The sequence below is a fragment of the Neovison vison genome, chromosome 11, assembly GCF_020171115.1.
Source record: "Neovison vison isolate M4711 chromosome 11, ASM_NN_V1, whole genome shotgun sequence".
NCBI classification, from domain to species: domain Eukaryota; kingdom Metazoa; phylum Chordata; class Mammalia; order Carnivora; family Mustelidae; genus Neogale; species Neogale vison.
This window is the reverse complement of record NC_058101.1, coordinates 81,996,586-82,015,335: the sequence shown is the minus strand read 5'-3', so window position 1 is coordinate 82,015,335 and position 18,750 is coordinate 81,996,586. Positions and strand designations below refer to the sequence as shown.

The 18,750-nt window shown below is 38.0% G+C and overlaps 1 protein-coding gene across 7 annotated transcripts in view; it reads right to left on the bottom strand.

Moving 5' to 3' along the window:
• SCLT1 (sodium channel and clathrin linker 1) overlaps window positions 1-18,750 on the bottom strand; it is a 193,638-nt gene that overhangs the window by 145,096 nt on the left and 29,792 nt on the right. The gene's annotated exons all lie outside the window — the stretch shown is intronic.

Sequence of the window (18,750 nt, the reverse complement as noted above, 5' to 3'; positions counted from 1 at the left end):
AACAGAGTAGAATAAAGTTGTTGCTAGTTATGCAATCAAGATGATTAGAGGCTTTACATTTCAGCATATTTTACATAAGCTTGGCCATAACTCTGAAAACCTTAAATTCAATATTAATCTTAACATTAAATTACAAATATTTTATATTTTAAAACAGCTAGCAAAAGGAAGCTATAGAAGTACACATTAAAAGACTGATTGTGGGCGCCTGGGTGGCTCAGTGGGTTAAGCCGCTGCCTTCGGCTCAGGTCATGATCCCAGGGTTCTGGGATCGAGTCCCGCATCGGGCTCTCCGATGAAATGAAGCGGAGAGCCTGCTTTCCTTTCTCTCTCTCTCTCTCTGCCTGCCTCTCTGCCTACTTGTGATCTCTCTCTGTCAAATAAATAAATAAAATCTTTAAAAAAAAATTGTTTAAAAGACTGATTGTTTTACTTTAAAATGATACAAACCTAAAAGAAAAAATATATTTATAGTATCAGAAAAACTTAAAAACCTTTAATGCATAAATTATAAGCAGAAAATGTTATTTATAATAAACACATCTCAAGGTAGTTTCCCAAAGAAACTGCATCTGTCCATTTAAAATAAAGAGAATTACCTGCTGATATTAAAAATCTCCTTGAAACTAGAAAACTTCAATCTTAATTTTTAGAATATATTTATTGAAAGCAAAGTTCATCAAACACATGACACTCACAGAATAATTAACTTTAGAAACAACAAAAAAAATAATTACTCCCTAAGGAAAGGGCAGAGGTTGCTGATTATTTCCTAGTTAAAAATTTTATCAACACATTCATATTTTAAAATATTTCTAGTATTCTTTGGTTTTTATTTTAGTTTTTAATTTAATTTCTCTTAAGATTTTATTTATTTGACAGAGAGAAAGACAATGAGAGAGAGAACACAAGCAGGGGGAGTGGGAGAGGGAGAACACATTTCCTACTGAGCAGGGAGCCCAGGACTCTGGGATCATGACCTAAGCTGAAGGCAGACACTTAAAGACTGAGCCACCCAGGCACCTCTACAGTTTTAATTTTAATTCCAATATAGTTAAATTCAATATAGTTAACATATAGTGTTACATTAGTTTCAGGCATACAATACAGCAATTCAACAATTCTATACATTACTCAGTGCTCGTCACAAGTGCATTCCTTAATCCCCATCACTTATTTCACCCTCCCTCCCTCCTGGTAACCATCAGTTTGTTCTCTACATCTAAGGCCATGTTTCTTGGTTTGTCTCTTTTCTACCCCTCCCCCCGTATTCACTTGTTTTGTATCTAAAATTCCACACGTGAGTGAAATTGTATGGTATTTGTCTTTCTTTGACTGACTTATTTCACTTAACATTATACTCTAACTCGATCCACGTCATCGTAAATGGCAAGATTTCATTCTTTTTTTTAATGGGTGAATAATACTCCATTGCAGGTGTATACACACACATACCCACAACTTCTTTATCCATTCATCATGGACACTTGGGCTGCTTCCTTAATTTGACTACTATAAATAATGCTGCAATAAACATAGGGTTGCATATATCTTTTGAAATCAGTGTTTCTGTATTCTGTGGGTAAATATCCAGTAGTACAATTACTGGATTGTAGTATAGTTTCATTTTTACCTTTTTAAGGACCTTCCATACTGTTTTCTACAGTGAGTACACAAGTTTGAATTCCAAACCAACAGTGCACAAGTGTTCTTTTTTCTCCACATCCTTGCCAACACTTGCTGTCTCTTGTGTTTCTGATTTTAGCTATTCTGACAGGTGTAAGGTAGTATCTGTGGTTTTGATTTGATTTCCCTGATGAGGAATGCTATTCAGCCTCTTTTCAGATGTTGGGCACCTATGTTTTCTTTGGAGAAATATATGTTCATGTCTTCTGCCCATTTTTAAATTGGATTATTTGGTTTCTTGGTGTTGAGTTATGTAAGTTCTTGGTATATTTTGAATACTATTTAGCAGATATGCCATTTGCAAATATCTTCTTCCAATCTGTAAGTCGCCTTTTAGTTTTGTTGATTGTTTCCTTTGTTATGCATAAGCTATTTATTTTGACGAGTTCTAGTATTTTATTATTGTTCTTGTTTCGTTGTCTCAGAAGACCTATCTAAAAAATTATTGCTATAGCTAATGTCAGTGACATTTCTGCCTATGCTCTCTTCCAGGATTTTTATGGTTTCAGGATTTGGGATTTATTATTGTGCCCGGTATAAGAAAATGGTCCAGTTTCATTCTTTGGCGTGTAGTTGTCCAGTTTTCCCACATCAGTTGTTGAAGAGATTCTTTTTCCCATTGCATATACTTCGCTTTTTTGTCGAAGATTAACTGAACATAAAATTATGGGTTTAAATATTTCTGGTATCTTTTTTTTTTTATTTTTTTTTTATTTTTTTTTCCCAATTTATTTATTTTCAGAAAAACAGTATTCATTATTTTTTCACCACACCCAGTGCTCCATGCAAGCTGTGCCCTCTATAATACCCACCACCTGGTACCCCAACCTCCCACCCCCCCGCCACTTCAAACCCCTCAGACTGTTTTTCAGAGTCCATAGTCTCTCATGGTTCACCTCCCCTTCCAATTTACCCAAATTCCCTACTACTCTCTAACGCCCCTTGTCCTCCATGCTATTGGTTATGCTCCACAAATGAGTGAAACCATATGATAATTGACTCTCTCTGCTTGACTGATTTCACTCAGCATAATCTCTTCCAGTCCCGTCCATGTTGCTACAAAAGTTGGATATTCGTCCTTTCTGATGGAGGCATAATACTCCATAGTGTATATGGACCACATCTTCCTTATCCATTCATCCGTTGAAGGGCATCTTGGTTCTTTCCATAGTTTGGCGACTGTGGCCATTGCTGCTATAAACATTGGGGTACAGATGGCCCTTCTTTTCACGACATCTGTATCTTTGGGGTAAATACCCAGGAGTGCAATTGCAGGGTCGTAGGGAAGCTCTATTTTTAATTTCTTGAGGAATCTCCACACTGTTCTCCAAAGAGGCTGCACCAACTTGCATTCCCACCAACAGTGTAAGAGGGTTCCCCTTTCTCCACATCCTCTCCAACACATGTTGTTTCCTGTTTTGTTAATTTTGGCCATTCTAACTGGTGTAAGGTGATATCTCAATGTGGTTTTAATTTGAATCTCCCTGAGGGCTAATGATGATGAGCATTTTTTCATGTGTCTGATAGCCATTTGTATTTCTTGATTGGAGAAGTGTCTGTTCATATCTTCTGCCCATTTTTTGATGTGTTTGTCTGTTTCGTGTGGGTTGAGTTTGAGGAGTTCATTATAGATCCTGGATATCAACCTTTTGTCTGTACTGTCATTTGCAAATATCTTCTCCCATTCCGTGGGTTGCCTCTTTGTTTTTTTGACTGTTTCCTTTGCTGTGCAGAAGCTTTTGATTTTGATGAAGTCCCAGAAGTCTATTTTCGCTTTTGTTTCCTTTGCCTTTGGAGACGTATCTTGAAAGAAGTTGCTGTGGCTGATATCGAAGAGATTACTGCCTATGTTCTCCTCTAAGATTCTGATAGATTCCTGTCTCACGTTGAGGTCTTTTATCCATTTTGAGTTGATCTTTGTGTACGGTGTAAGAGAATGGTCGAGTTTCATTCTTCTACATATAGCTGTCCAGTTTTCCCAGCACCATTTATTGAAGAGACTGTCTTTTTTCCACTGTATATTTTTTCCTGTTTTGTCGAAGATTAATTGACCATAGAGTTGAGGGTCCATATCAGGGCTCTCTACTCTGTTCCACTGGTCTATGTGTCTGTTTTTATGCCAGTACCATGCTGTCTTGGTGATCACAGCTTTGTAATAAAGCTTGAAATCAGGTAAGGTGATGCCGCCAGCTTTATTTTTGTTTTTCAACGTTTCCTTAGCGATTCGGGGTCTCTTCTGATTCCATACAAATTTTTGGATTATTTGCTCCAGCTCTTTGAAGAATGCCGGTGGAATTTTGATCGGAATGGCATTAAAAGTATAGATTGCTCTAGGCAGTATAGACATTTTAACGATGTTTATTCTTCCGATCCAAGAGCATGGAATGGTCTTCCATCTTTTTGTGTCTTCTTCAATTTCTTTCATGAGTGTTCTATAGTTCCTCAAGTATAGATCCTTTACCTCTTTAGTTAGGTTTATTCCCAGGTATCTTATGGTTCTTGGTGCTATAGTAAATGGAATCGATTCTCTAATTTCCCTTTCTGTATTTTCCTTGTTAGTGTATAAGAAAGCCACTGATTTCTGCACATTGACTTTGTATCCTGCCACGCTGCTGAATTGCTGTATGAGTTCTAGTAGTTTGGGGGTGGAGTCTTTTGGGTTTTCCATATAAAGAATCATGTCATCTGCGAAGAGAGAGAGTTTGACTTCTTCATTACCAATTTGGATACCTTTTATTTCTCTCTGTTGTCTGATTGCTGTTGCTAGGACTTCTAATACTATGTTGAACAAGAGTGGTGAAAGTGGGCATCCTTGTCTTGTTCCTGATTTCAACGGGAAGGCTGCAAGCTTTTTCCCATTGAGGATGATATTTGCTGTGGGTCTTTCATAGATAGATTTGATGAGGTTCAGGAATGTTCCCTCTATCCCTATACTTTGAAGCGTTTTAATCAGGAACGGATGTTGGATTTTGTCAAATGCTTTTTCTGCATCAATTGAGAGGACCATGTGGTTCTTCTCTCTTCTCCTATTAATTTGTTGTATCACATTGATTGATTTACGAATGTTGAACCATCCTTGTAGCCCAGGGATGAATCCCACCTGATCATGGTGGATAATCTTTTTAATGTGTTGTTGGATCCTGTTGGCTAGGATCTTGTTGAGAATCTTAGCATCCATATTCATCAGTGATATTGGTCTGAAATTCTCCTTTTTGGTATGGTCCTTGCCTGGTTTGGGGATCAGGGTAATGCTGGCTTCATAGAAAGAGTCTGGAAGTTTTCCTTCTGCTTCAATTTTTTGAAACAGCTTCAGGAGAATAGGTGTTATTTCTTCTTGGAAGGTTTGGTAGAATTCCCCAGGGAATCCGTCAGGTCCTGGGCTCTTGTTTTTTGGGAGATTTTTGATCACTGCTTCAATCTCGTTGTTAGATATCGGTCTATTCAGGTTGTCGATTTCTTCCTGGTTCAATTTTGGTAGTTTATATTTTTCCAGGAATGCATCCATTTCATCAAGGTTGCTAAGCTTATTGGCATATAACTGTTCGTAGTAACTTCTGATGATTGTTTCTACTTCCTTGGTGTTAGTTGTGATCTCTCCCCTTTCATTCATAATTTTATGAATTTGGGATTTCTCTCTTTTCTTTTGGATTAGTGTAGCCAGTGGCTTATCGATCTTATTGATTCTTTCAAAAAACCAGCTTCTAGTTTCATTGATACGTTCTACTGTATCTCTGGTTTCTCCCTCATTGATCTCAGCTCTAATCTTGATGATTTCCCTTCTTATGTGTGGAGTTGGTTTGATTTGTTGTTGATCCTCCAGTTCTTTAAGGTGTAGAGACAGCTGGTGTGTTCTGGATTTTTCAATTTTTTTGAGCAAGGCTTGGATGGCTATATATTTTCCCCTTAGGACCGCCTTTGCTGTATCCCATAGGTTTTGGACCGAAGTGTCTTCATTCTCATTGGTTTCCATGAATTGTTTCAGTTCTTCTTTGATCTCCTGGTTGATCCAAGCATTCTTAAGCAAGGTGGTCTTTAGCTTCCAGGTGTTTGAGTTCCTTCGGAACTTTTCCTTGTGATTGAGCTCCAGTTTCAAAGCATTGTGATCTGAGAATATGCAGGGAATAATCTCAGTCTTTTGGTATCGGCTGAGTCCTGATTTGTGACCCAGTATGTGGTCTATTCTGGAGAAGGTTCCGTGTGCACTTGAGAAGAATGAGTATTCTGCTGTTTTAGGGTGGAATGTTCTGTATATATCTATGAGGTCCATCTGGTCCAATGTGTCGTTCAATGCTCTTGTTTCTTTATTGATTTTCTGCTTCGATGATCTGTCTAATTCTGAAAGAGGCGTGTTAAGATCACCTACGATTAGTGTATTCATATCAATATGATTCTTTATCTTGATTAACAGTTTTCTTAAGTAATTGGCTGCTCCCATATTGGGAGCATAGATATTTACAATTGTTAGATCATCTTGGTGGATAGTCCCTTTAAGGATTATGTAGTGTCCTTCTGTATCTCTGACTACAGTCTTTAGTTTGAAGTCTAATTTATCTGATATGAGAATCGCTACCCCAGTCTTCTTTTGAGTCCCATTGGCATGAAAGATGCTTCTCCACCCCTTCACTTTCAGTCTGCGTGTATCTTTAGGTTCAAAATGGGTCTCTTGTAGACAGCATATGGATGGGTCCTGTCGTTTTATCCAATCTGCAACCCTGTGCCGTTTTATGGGTGCATTGAGGCCATTCACATTGAGAGTGATTATTGATAGATACGTTTTTATTGACATCGAGTTACCTTTGAAGTCTTTCTTTCTGTAGACTGTCTCTATATTTCTGTTCAATGCTATTCTTGGGATTTTTCCTCTTTTATAGAACCCCCCTTAATATTTCCTACAGTATCGGCTTGGTGGTTGCATAGTCTTTTAAGTCTTGCCGGTCTTGGAAACTCTTTATCTCTCCATCCATTTTGAATGTCAGTCTTGCTGGATAAAGTATTCTTGGCTGCATGTTCTTCTCATTTAGTGCCCTGAATATATCTTGCCAGCCTCTTCTGGCTTGCCAGGTCTCTGTGGACAGGTCTGACGTTATTCTGATGGGCTTCCCTCTGTAAGTAAGGAGCCTCTTTGCCCTGGCAGCTTTCAAGAGATTATACCTACAATTATAATTTCTCAATTTGACTATCAGGTGTCGTGATGTTTTTTTGGAGTGTATAATCTTGGGTGGAGACCGTTCAGCCTCTAGTACATGAACGCTGGTTTCATTCGCGAGATTCGGAAAGTTTTCATGAAGGACTTGTTCCACGACATCTTCTAGACTTCTTTCTTTCTCCTCCCCTTCAGGAATTCCAATAATTCTGACGTTGGAACGCTTCATGGCATCACTTATTTCCCTAATTCTGCTTTCGTGGGATCTAAGCTGTTTGTTCCAGGCTTCCTCCTGATCCTTTCTCTCTATCTGTTTGTCTTCCAGATCACTAATTCTATCTTCTGTCTCAGTTACCCTAGCTTTGAGAGAGTTTAGATTGGATTGGAACTCATTGAGAGCATTGTGGACCTCCTCCCTGGTAGCTTTAAGCTCCGCCCTAACATTGTGAACATCCTGTCTGGTCGCTTTCAGTTCGGCTCTAATCAATTCTGTTTGGTCATCCATGGCTTTCTCCAACCTAGCTATTGCCTGGATAATTGTTAGCCTGAATTCTCTTTCCGACATATTGTCTATGTTGATAGCCGTTAGCTCTGTTGCGGAAGGTCCATCCTCTGTATTTTTCTTCTGTTGGGCATTCCTCCTCCTAGTCATTTTGGTGGGAGAAGACTGAACAGATGTAGCTGGATGTATCAACTCTGGTGCAGTCAAGGTGCACCCTGGAACACTTCCTGATCTCCTTCTCAGAAGCCTCAGTCTGGGTGCAGAAGCTGAATAAATTCCCCCTTGGATGCTGGCAGTGCAGGTTCCAAGTTAAAGACCCTGGGGGCGCAGGATCTTTTGCTCGTCCCCAAAGCCAAGGCAGTGGCGGCTGTCTGGGAGCTCCTGACCGCCAGAGAGGTTCCAAGCAGCGATCGCACACTGAGATTTTGCCGCTGGCCGGGGCTGGGAGTGCCCGGCTTGCGCGCACCTCTTTTCAGAGGCGGCTGTGGGTCGGGCGCGCGTCTGGGGCACTGAGAACGGGGCGCTGGTCCGTAAGCCGCAGGCTGGGCTTTTGCGCGCCTCTGTCCGGGGAAGAGTTTCGCGGGCGCGAGGCTTAGACTTTGAAACAATGGCCCGGGTCAAGAAGCGCCCCAGGGCCTTAGAAACCCAGGAGAGCTGGAGCGACGTGCACGCGCATCTCAAGCTTTGTGGTAGGGCTAGCGCGCGTTCTGCAGACCGGCTCCCATCCCCTCACAGGAGCCGGAACCCCGCGCTCTGGGGCACGCTGGCGGCTTAGGGACCAGGAGCCGGTTTCTCCGCCGCACTCTCTCTGCCTCCGCGCCGGGGAGGCCGTCTGGGACCGGGGACTCAAGCCCCTGTCCCTAGCCGCCCCGATTCCCACAGTTTGCCCCCGCGATCCTTTGCTCTTTTGGAGTGCTTTCAACCAGTCTCCGAGTTAATGCTGGTCCCCAGACGCAGGGCACTCTCGCTCGTATCGGGGTATTACTTTTGCACCGGTCGCCTCTGGTGGCTCCCTCCCCCTTTTGTTTATCTTCCGATATCAGTCCGCTGTTCCCATTCCGCTTTACCTGCTCACTGGCGTCTTCTGCCCCTGTAGAGATCCAGACGTGTATAATTCTGATCTCAGGCTGATTTCATGGGTGATCAGAGTTCTTTGGTAGGTAATCAGCTCACTTTGGGGTACCAGCTGAAAAGACGCCTCTTCCTAGTACCCCGCCATCTTGTCCCCCCCTCTATTTCTGGTATCTTAAAAAATACTTCATAATATAAAATATAGTAAGAGTTTTAAAAAAGACATCCCAAGTCTCAGAGAAAAACCATTGTAATGGTGTGATATATTTTCTAGCAGAATTTTTGCTCTCCATTAAAAATAGACAGATATACCATATTGCTAATATCTTATAACCTGGCTTTTAAACTTTATTATTGAAACATATGCATTCTTCCAGATTATAAAATATTTCCCTATAAATACTTTAATGATGGCATAATATTCCATTATTTCCATTATACAGATATTTTCATCATAAGTCAACTCAGGTAAACCTCCTAGAGTAATTATGAATGAAATGAAAAAAACAGTAAAGTTAATATTCACTTACACTAAAAACATTAGAAACATTGAGAATTAAAATGTTTTCTTTGTAAAAAAAAATAACAAAGCCTATCCCTTATAATCAACAGTATAGCTATAAACAACAGTAAGACAGCTATTAGCATTTTTATAAAAAATTTTAAAGGTCACAGAAAAATCACAATTTTCTTCCATTGATTATTAAGATCACTTTCCACAGTTTCACCTTGCATGATCATTTTTAAAGTCCCGCTCTATCATACTAGCAAGGACTACCTATAGATAGCTTATTTTTGTTTTAGTATATTTTGTACTTAGGGCTGGGTGTCCAATGTTGGGAGTTTTCAACGTCTGCTGGCTCTTACCCAATGTGCCCAGATTCCCTAGGTATTTTATAATTCCTTGTGTGTTTACTGTTAGTTTACTGTTCTTTTTCTAACCTCTTTTGCAAATTCTTAGAGATCACTGATTTTAAGACTTTTTTTTCTAATATATACAGTTAAGACTTTGGATTCTCCTCTAAGAATGGCCTTAGCTACAACCTATAAGTTTTATTGCTTTATTTTCATTATTGACCAGTTAAAAACATGCTCTAATTTTTCATTGTCAATCCTTTGACCTATATGTAATATTGAGAAGTTGCTTAACTAAAGTTGGGGATTTCTAGTTATCTTTAAAAAATTTGAATTCCAAAATAGAACTGCCCTACACCCAGCAATTGCACTACTGGGAATTTACTCTAAAGATACAAACGTAGTGATCCAAAGGGGCACGTGCACCCGAATGTTTATAGCAGCAATGTCCACAATAGCCAAACTATGGAAAGAACCTAGATGTCCATCAACAGATGAATGGATAAAGAAGATGTGGTATATATACACAATGGAATACTATGCAGCCATCAAAAGAAACGAAATCTTGCCATTTGCGACAACATGGATGGAACTAAAGCGTATCATGCTTAGCGAAATAAGTCAAGCGGAGAAAGACAACTATCATATGATCTCCCTGATATGAGGAAGTGGTGATGCAACATGGGGGCTTAAGTGGGTAAGAGAAGAATCCATGAAACAAGATGGGATAGGGAGGGAGACAAACCATAAGTGACTCTTAATCTCATGAAACAAACTGTGGGTTGCTGAGGGGAGGGGGGGTTGGGAGAAGAGGGGTAGGGTTATGGGCATTGGGGAGGGTATGTGCTTTTGGGTAAATTGGAAGGGGAGGTGAACCATGAGAGACTATGGACTCTGAAAAACAATCTGAGGGGTTTGAAGTGGCGGGGGGGTGGGAGGTTGGGGTACCAGGTGGTGGGTATTATAGAGGGCACAGCTTGCATGGAGCACTGGGTGTGGTGAAAAAATAATGAATACTGTTTTTCTGAAAATAAATAAATTGGGAAAAAAAATTGAATTCCAGTATAGCTTTCACTGTCATCAAAGAACATAAGCAGAGTAATTCTGATACTTTAAAAATCCCTGAGTTACTTTTTCAAACTGGTTAATTGTGGAAATGTTGTATGTGTACTTTGAATGAATATGTATTCTGAAGGTGTTGGGTATTAGTATTCAATATATGTCCCTTACAGATTTGTTAACTTCATTGTTCAAATATCACATACCCTTCTGTTGTTGTTGTTGTTGTCTTTTGCTTGTTTTTTCAATTACTGAGAGCGATCCGTTTGTATTTCCTACTATCACAGTTTTTCTTTGGGGTTTGGGGTGCCTTTTTATTTTAATTTTTTAAAAATTTTATTTATTTATTTGACAGAGAAAGAGGGAGAGAGCACAAACAGAAGGAGCAGCAGGCAGAGGGAGAGAGAGCAGCAGGCTCCCTGCTGAGCAAGGAACAGGACCCTGGGATCATAACCTGAACCAAAGGGAAAGAAACTGCATCCATCCATTTAAAATAAAATTGCTTAACCAACTGAGCCATCCAGGCATCCCTGGGGTGCCTTTTTAAAAATTCTTGTTATAGGGATGCCTGGATGGCTCAGTAGGTTAAGCTTTTGGCTGAGGTCATGATCCCAGGGTGCTGGGATCAAGTACTGCACTGGGCTCCTTGCTCAGCAGAACTCTGCTTCTCCTTCTGCCTGCTTCTCCCTCTGCTTGTGCTTTCTCTCTGACAAATAAATCTTTTTTAAAAAAATCTTGTTATATTTATATTTTGGTCGTTTTTCTCTTACTAAACATTTTCTGTTGGGAAAGGTAAATATTTAAAAAATAGTAAAGCATATTTAAAAATAACCTTTTGTGGGGCACCTGGGTGGCTTGGTTTGTTAATCAACTGCCTTCGGCTCAGGTCTTAATCCTGGAGTCCCAGGATCAAGTCCCACATCCGGCTCCCTGCTCAGTGGAGAGTCTGCTTCTCCCTCCGACCTTACCCCCTCTCGTGCACTCTTTCACTCTCTCTCAAATAAATAAATAAAAACTAAATAAAAATAACCTTTCGTTATTGACATTTTTAAGTGCTTAAAAAAATTTAATTGGTCTGTCTTGCCACTCAGTGCTATAATTGAATTTTTTGATTCTAGAAGAACAGAAAAATTGAAAATTTTCCATCTGAGCCTTTGTTACTGAGTGCTTATAAATTTAAAACTGTCATATCTTTTGGGAAAACTGAATCTTTTATCATTATGAAATATCTCTTTTTACGTCTAATAATCTGTTCTTCATTAAAGTCTACTGTGTCCAATATTATCAGCTTTCTTTTGGTAGTACTTGCATGATGGATCTATTTCCATCCTTTCATCTGCATCCATTCTATTTTACATTTTAGGAATCTCTCTGATAAGTATATCATAATTGGTTTTTTTTTTAATCTCCACTGATACATCACTTTTTTTTATTATGCTCAGTCAGTCACTGTAGAGTACATAATTAGTTTTTGACGTAGTGTTCAACAATTCATCAGTTAAGAGTAACACCAAGTGCTCATGACAGCACGTGCCCTCCTCAATACCCATCACCTTATTAACCCCTCCCCTGTCCCCTTTCCCTTCTGGAATCCACAGATTGTTTCTCGGAGCCCATCTTCTCTCATGGTTCATCTCCCTCTTTAATTTATCCCCTTTTGGATTTCCCTCCCTTCTCCTATGGTCCTCCATGCTATTGGTTATGCTGAAGCCATATGATAATTGTCTTTCTCTGCTTGACTTACTTTCTTAACATAATCCCTTCCAGTTCCATCCACATAGATGCAAATGGTGGGTATTCATTGTTTTTGATGGCTGAATAATACTTCATTGTATATAAGTACCACATCTTCTTTATCCATTTATCTGTTGAAAGGCATCTCAGCTTCTTCCACAGTTTGACTATTGCTGCTATGAACATTAAGGTGCATGTGCCCCTTCTTTTCACTACATCTCTATCTTTGGGATAAATACCCAGTAGTGCAATTGCTGGGTCATAAGGTAGCTCTATTCTTAACATCTTGAGGATCCTCCATACTGGTTTTTAGAGTAGCTGTACCAACTTGCATTCCCACCAACAGTGTAAGAGGGTTCCCCTTTCTCCACACCCTCATCAATGTTTGTTGTTGCCTGTTTTGTTGATTTTTACCATTCTAATTGTTTTTAGGTGGTATCTCATTGTGGTTTTGATTTGTATTTCCCTGATGGCTAGTGATGTAGAGCATTTTTTCATGTCTGTTAGCCATTTGTATGTGTTTTTGAGAAGTGTCTGTTCATGTCTTCTTCCCACTTTCTAACTGGGTTATTAGTTTTTTGAGTGTTGAGTGTGAGAAGTTCTTCACAGATCTTGAATATTAGTCCTTTATCTGTAATGTTATTGCAAATATCTTCCTCTATTCTCTGGGCTGCCTTTTAGTTTTACTGATGGTTTCCTTTGCTGTGTGGAAGCTTTTTATCTTGATGAGGTCTCAAAAGTTCATTTTTGCTTTTGTTTCACTTGCCTCTGGAAATGTGTCTTGAAAGAAGTTATGGTGGCCGATTTCCAAGAGGTAACTGCCTATGTTCTCCTCTAGGAATTTGATGCATTCCTGTCTAACACTGAAGTCTTTTATCCATTTTGAGTTATCTTTGTGTATGGTATAAGGGAATGGTCCAGTTTCATTCTTCTGATGTAGCTGATATACCTTTTCTACTTGTAGCATGTAATACATTGAAATTTAATTACTGATATATTTGGACATATATACTACCTTAGTATTTATTTCTATGTCTGCCTATTATGATTTTCTCTACTTATATGCTTTCTTTTGATTTTTTTAAAATGTGTTCATTTTAGGTGACTCTTTTTAAAAAAAAATAAGAATTTTTGAGTAGTTTTAAGTTCACAGCAAAAGTGAGCAGAATTGGATTCTTCTCCTACCCACTTAAGCCCCCATGTTGCATCACCACTCCCTCATATCAGGGAGATCATATGATAGTTGTCTTTCTCAGAGATTCCCCAGTATAACCTTTGGCCCCTCCAGCATGACCTCCCCCACCATAGTAGTACATTTTGTTGTAACCGATAAACCTACATTGACACAATTACCCAAAGTCTATAGTTTACATTAAGATTCACTCTTAGTGTTGTACATCCTATAATGACATGTATCCATTACTAGTGTCTTACAGAATAATTTCACTGTCCTAAAAATCCTATGTGCTCTGCCTTTTCATCCACTCTACTCCCACCCCCTCCCCCAACCCCTTGCAAACACTGATCATTTTATTGTCTCCACAGGTTATTTTTTTTAAAGATTCTTTATTTGAGAGAGTGTGTGCAAGCAGACTTTAGTGTTTGATCTCACAATCCTGAGATCATGATCTGAGCAGAAATCAAGAGCTGGACGCCCAACCAACTGCACGACCCAGGTGCTCCTTTTCTCCATTGTTTTGCCTTTTTCAGAATGGCACGCAGTTTGGAATCATACAATCTGTAACCTTCTCAGATTGGCTTCTTTCACTAAGTGTTATCTATTTAGGGCTCCTTCATATCTTCTCCTGGCTAAAATGACAGTTCATTTCTCTTTTATTGCTGAATAATATTCCATAGTTTGAATGTACCACAGTTTATCTGTTCACCTATTGAAGGACATCTTGGTTGTTCCCAAGTTTTGGCAACTGTGAATAAAGCTGCCATAAACATTCATTTGCAGGTTTTTGTATAGACATAAGTTTTCAACTCCTTTAGGTAAATATCAAGGAGTATGATTGCTGGATTATTATGATAAGAATAAGTTTCATTTTTTAAGAGACCACCAAACTGTCTTCCTGGGTGACTGTACATTTTGCTTTTCCACCAGCAATGAGTGAGAGTTCCTATTGTTCTACATGTTTTTATTATTCTATTTTTCTACTCTATTAGCCTGGCAGTTATAGGATTCTTTACTTTCAGTGTCTGTCCTAGAGATTGTAACATGCTTATAGAATTAGCAAAACTAAATTAATATTCTATTTTTTTTTTGAGTAATGCTGGAAGCTCAGAATATTTTAACTCTATTTACCCTTTTCCCAAATTTATGATATTGCTGCCTTGTATTTTAATTCTCTACAGATATTTTAGAAACATTATTATCGTTGCAGAATAGTTATCTTTATTAGACTTCCAGAGTTACCCTTTCCTTTCTTTTTATAGAATATCCTAAGATTTTAATTTTGCTAATGATAATTTTCTCCACTTTCCATCTGAAAATGTACTTATTTGACTTCTAGAAAATGTTTCATTAGATACATAATTTTAAGTTAATAGTTTTTCTTTCAGCTTTGAAGATATTCCACTGTCTCCCGATTTCCATCATTTCTGTTGAGAAGTTCATTTATGGCTTACTGCTGTTTCTTCGAAGATAATTTTTCTGCTTTGAACATTTTAAAAAATTGTCTTTACGTATTTGATCTTACAATAATGTATCTATAGTTTTTTGTACCATCCTGCTTATGATACATGGTGTTTCTTTAATTTGTGGATCAATGTCTTACTGCCCTCTCTTTCTGGGACTCAAGTTATATGAATTTTAGCCCTTTGCACTATTTCTCTTATGTCTCTTATATTACTTCCTGTATTTTTTAATCCTCTCGTCTCTCTGATATTCATTTAGAATATTTCTTCAGACTTGGGCTGGATTCCATTAATTCTCTCTTCAGTTATATCTTATTTCATTTTTTTTTTTTTTCAGTTTCAGAATTTCGGTTTGGTGTGTTTTTTTTTTTTAGCATTCCCTTTTCTCTTATCAATATTCTCAAAGTTGTCTTTTTTCATTGAACATATTAAGCAGAGTTATTTTAAAGACCATTCCGGTGGATTTTTTTCCATTATTTCTAATATTCTATTTCTATTATTTCTTATCATTTTAAAAAACTGTGCTGTCATTAAAATATGAGCCTGATATTACATGTAAAAATATATGGAGATATTGTGAAGTCTAGCAATGATGTTATCTTCCTCTAAAACAGTCTTCTTTTTTTCCCCACAGGTGGCTAGGTGCATTATCAATTTCTGATCACCTTATATCAACATCAGAGTTTTAGATCTTTTTAGGACTAGTATATTTTGGGGGTCACTCTTCTAGGGTATCCCAACCCAATGCCTGGAAACTTCCTGAGCCACTCACCCTCAAATCTAATGGCCCCTGACTTTCAAATTTAATCTCTTTAGCCCTATAAATTTGTTTCAAGCTTAGTTTTTCAACCTCTCTTCACCTCCTCCAGGATAGGGAGATTTACCTAGGGGAAGGCATCTCTAAAAAGCAGGCTCATATCCCTGGATTTCATTTTTTTCCTGGTCTTGCCCTATAATTCTCCACTGAGTCCAATTCATTTAAATAGATTTGTTGTCAAATTTTGGTCCCAATTTTCTAGTTTTTGTCTAGAATTTCTAGTTTTTCTCAGGAGTCTGATTACCTAGTCTTTTTATGATTGTAAACAAAACTCCCTACTTCACTTATTTTCAATTTTATTTTTTAATTGATTTATGTTCTAAGTACTAGTCTGGCTACATCTCACTAGTTTGATATGTTGTTTATTCTAAGAAGTTTTTAATTTCAGTTTTTAATTCCTTTTCATCTCAGGAGTTAGTTGAAAATGTAGTTAAATTATCTGTGCCTGTTTGTTTTGTTTTAAGATTTTATTTATTTGAGATGGAGCACAAGCACACATAATGGGGTAAGGATGAGGGGCAGAGGGAAAGGGAGAAGCAGACTCCTCACTGAGCAGTGAGCCTGCAGCAGGGCTCAATCCCAGGACCCCAAGACCATGACCTGAGCCTAAGGCAGACACTTAACTGACTGAGCCAACCAGGCACTATTGTTTTTTGCTATTTCTAAAATTTTACTATATATATGACTATATATATATACATATATATGTGATATTTTACTATTTATATGACTCATATTGCTTTAAATTCATATGTGTGTATAACAGTGGGCAAGGTTTGCAATCCATGTCTATGTTTATAAATGTTTCATGGTCCTTTAAAAACAAGTGTATTCTTCTTGGTTGATATGAGTGCATAAAAACAGAAAATATTATACTCAAACTTGCTAATTAGTTCTTCCTATCCTCTAATCTTTATGCTTATTTTTCTTATACATTTTTGCCCTTGTTTCCTCCGAAACATAATTGTAATAATATATTTGCAAATACTGATTAAATTTATTTCATCTAATTCTCTAAAAATATTAGCAGTATAATTGAGAAAATAAAACCATTTAATTACTGCAAAGATAATTAATCTATTCCAAAGCTTTTTTAAAGATATCATTAATAAATCTTGAAGTTTAGACATCAGTAATTGAATCATGTTCAATAAATACTTGAAGAGGTATTACATACAAGATGGTAAGACTTTCTGGTTCTAGTTGTACTTATTCAAATATATAATAATTAAGTCAAAATGTAAGCGCTTAGGGCCACCTGGGTGGCTCGGTTAAGTGTCTCTCTTCAGCTCAGTTCATGATGTTAGGATCCTGGGACTGAGTCCCTGTTCAGAGAGAGCCTGCTTCTCCTTCTTTCTCTTCTGCTCCCTCTCTGCTGCTCCCTCCATCTCTGTCAAATTAATAAAATCTTTTCTTAAAAAAATGTAAGAGCCTTGAGAAAATAAAAAGAAGAAAGTTCCATCATTTTGGATGGCTTGAGAGTAAGAAGAAAAATCATATAAAGCTTTGTGGAGGTAGACAGTGTTATCCTTATTATTTTTATAAGATATTTATTTATTTGTGTGTGGGACAGAGAGCACGCGCACGAGGGAGCAGGGGGAGTTACAGGCAGAGGGAGAAGCAGGCAGAGTGAGAAGCAGGCTCTCAGCCAAGCAAGGAGCTGGGTGGGTTACTCAATCCCAGGGCCCTGAGATCATGACCTAAGCCGAAGGCAGATGTTTAACTGGCTGAGCCACCCAGGTGTCCCTATCTTTATTATTATTAACTAGTAGTGTTCATTTTTCCTGCTGTCACCACTGATGAGTTGATCTCTATTTTCTAGTGCAGTTTCTAGAAAAAGTCAATCTTACTGGTTTAGCTAAACTGATTTGCTAAAATCTAACTATGGCCCACTTATATGTGGGCCATAATTAGGAAGCCAGATAATCAGGAAGCAACTACACCAACTGCTGGTTTCAGGTTCACACCTTTTCATCTGAGATCCTGGGATTAGGATGTTACTGTCTGAGAGTTATTGCCTGTAGGAACAACTTACTTTAGCTTCAATAGAAGCAGCTGCCCAGAATTATCAGCTCTAGTGCTACAGTACACTTGTTAGATCTCAGCCACAAAATTAGATCCTCAGATACTGCTTTCCCTCCTACTTACCTCCTAATTTAGGTCTCCTACAAGTACTTATCATTAGCAGAACCTAACTCATATCCTGAGCTAGTTTTTAGTTTTCCAGCCTCTGTAATACAGGAAGGCATACTAAAAACAGGTTGGAACAGTCAATCTACATCATAGCTGCAAGAACCTGTTATTATTACTTTAATTAAATATGACCCAAGGTGGTAAAATTAAATTATAAAAGAGTTTTTTTTTCCCCATGAAACCTAAGCTGAAAACAAAATGCTCAATAAAGATGAGTCGTTAAGTAACTACTGTTGAATTAGAGGTAAGTAAAATATTTATAAAAAGTCAGAAAAATTATAAAATCACAGATAAAAGGAGATCAAAAGGATCTCTAAGTTTTATCCTTCAAAGAAACTCAAACTAGAAATTATAAAAAGTGAATTATATGGTTTTTGCATAAAAGATAAAGCACTATTCAATGGTGTTAGGTATACAGCAGTAAGAAAGAATAAATAAGGGCCTTGCTCGTATGAAGAACACATTCTGGTAGATAAGACAAAAAAATAATCAAAAAGGCAAAAAAGTAATTTCAAGTAGTAATAGGTGCCATAAATAAAATAAAATTGTGTTATAGAAAAAAGAAGAGGGTGGAAACAGCTAGATAATGTAGTCTGGGAATGCTTTCCTGAAAAAGGGCTGAAAAAAGGGTAGACAGTCCTACTAGTCTTCTAGAGAAGAGTATTCTAGGCAAAAGTATTAGGTAAGGTCTTCAGGGGAACACTGGTTTGCTAGGTTTGAGAAAGCCAAATAAGAAGGCTGACGTGATGAGAGACTACTAATCAAAGGGAACCATGGTAAGAGAGTATGTATATGCACATAATAAAAGAACAGTAAACTGGGTTATAAACAGAGACATAGAGAAATCAGGGTAGCTCTGGTTTTATATGAGATTTGAAACAGAAATTTAACACTTTATAAAGCTTAGGATTTTGGCAGACTTTTGGGGATGTTCTTCCTCACAGACCTCAAGTAACTCAAGAACAGCAGTGTTTACTATAGACAATATATCAATGAATGACTGTCACTGTGAGTCAATAAACCTTTATTTACAAAAAGAGATAGCAGGCC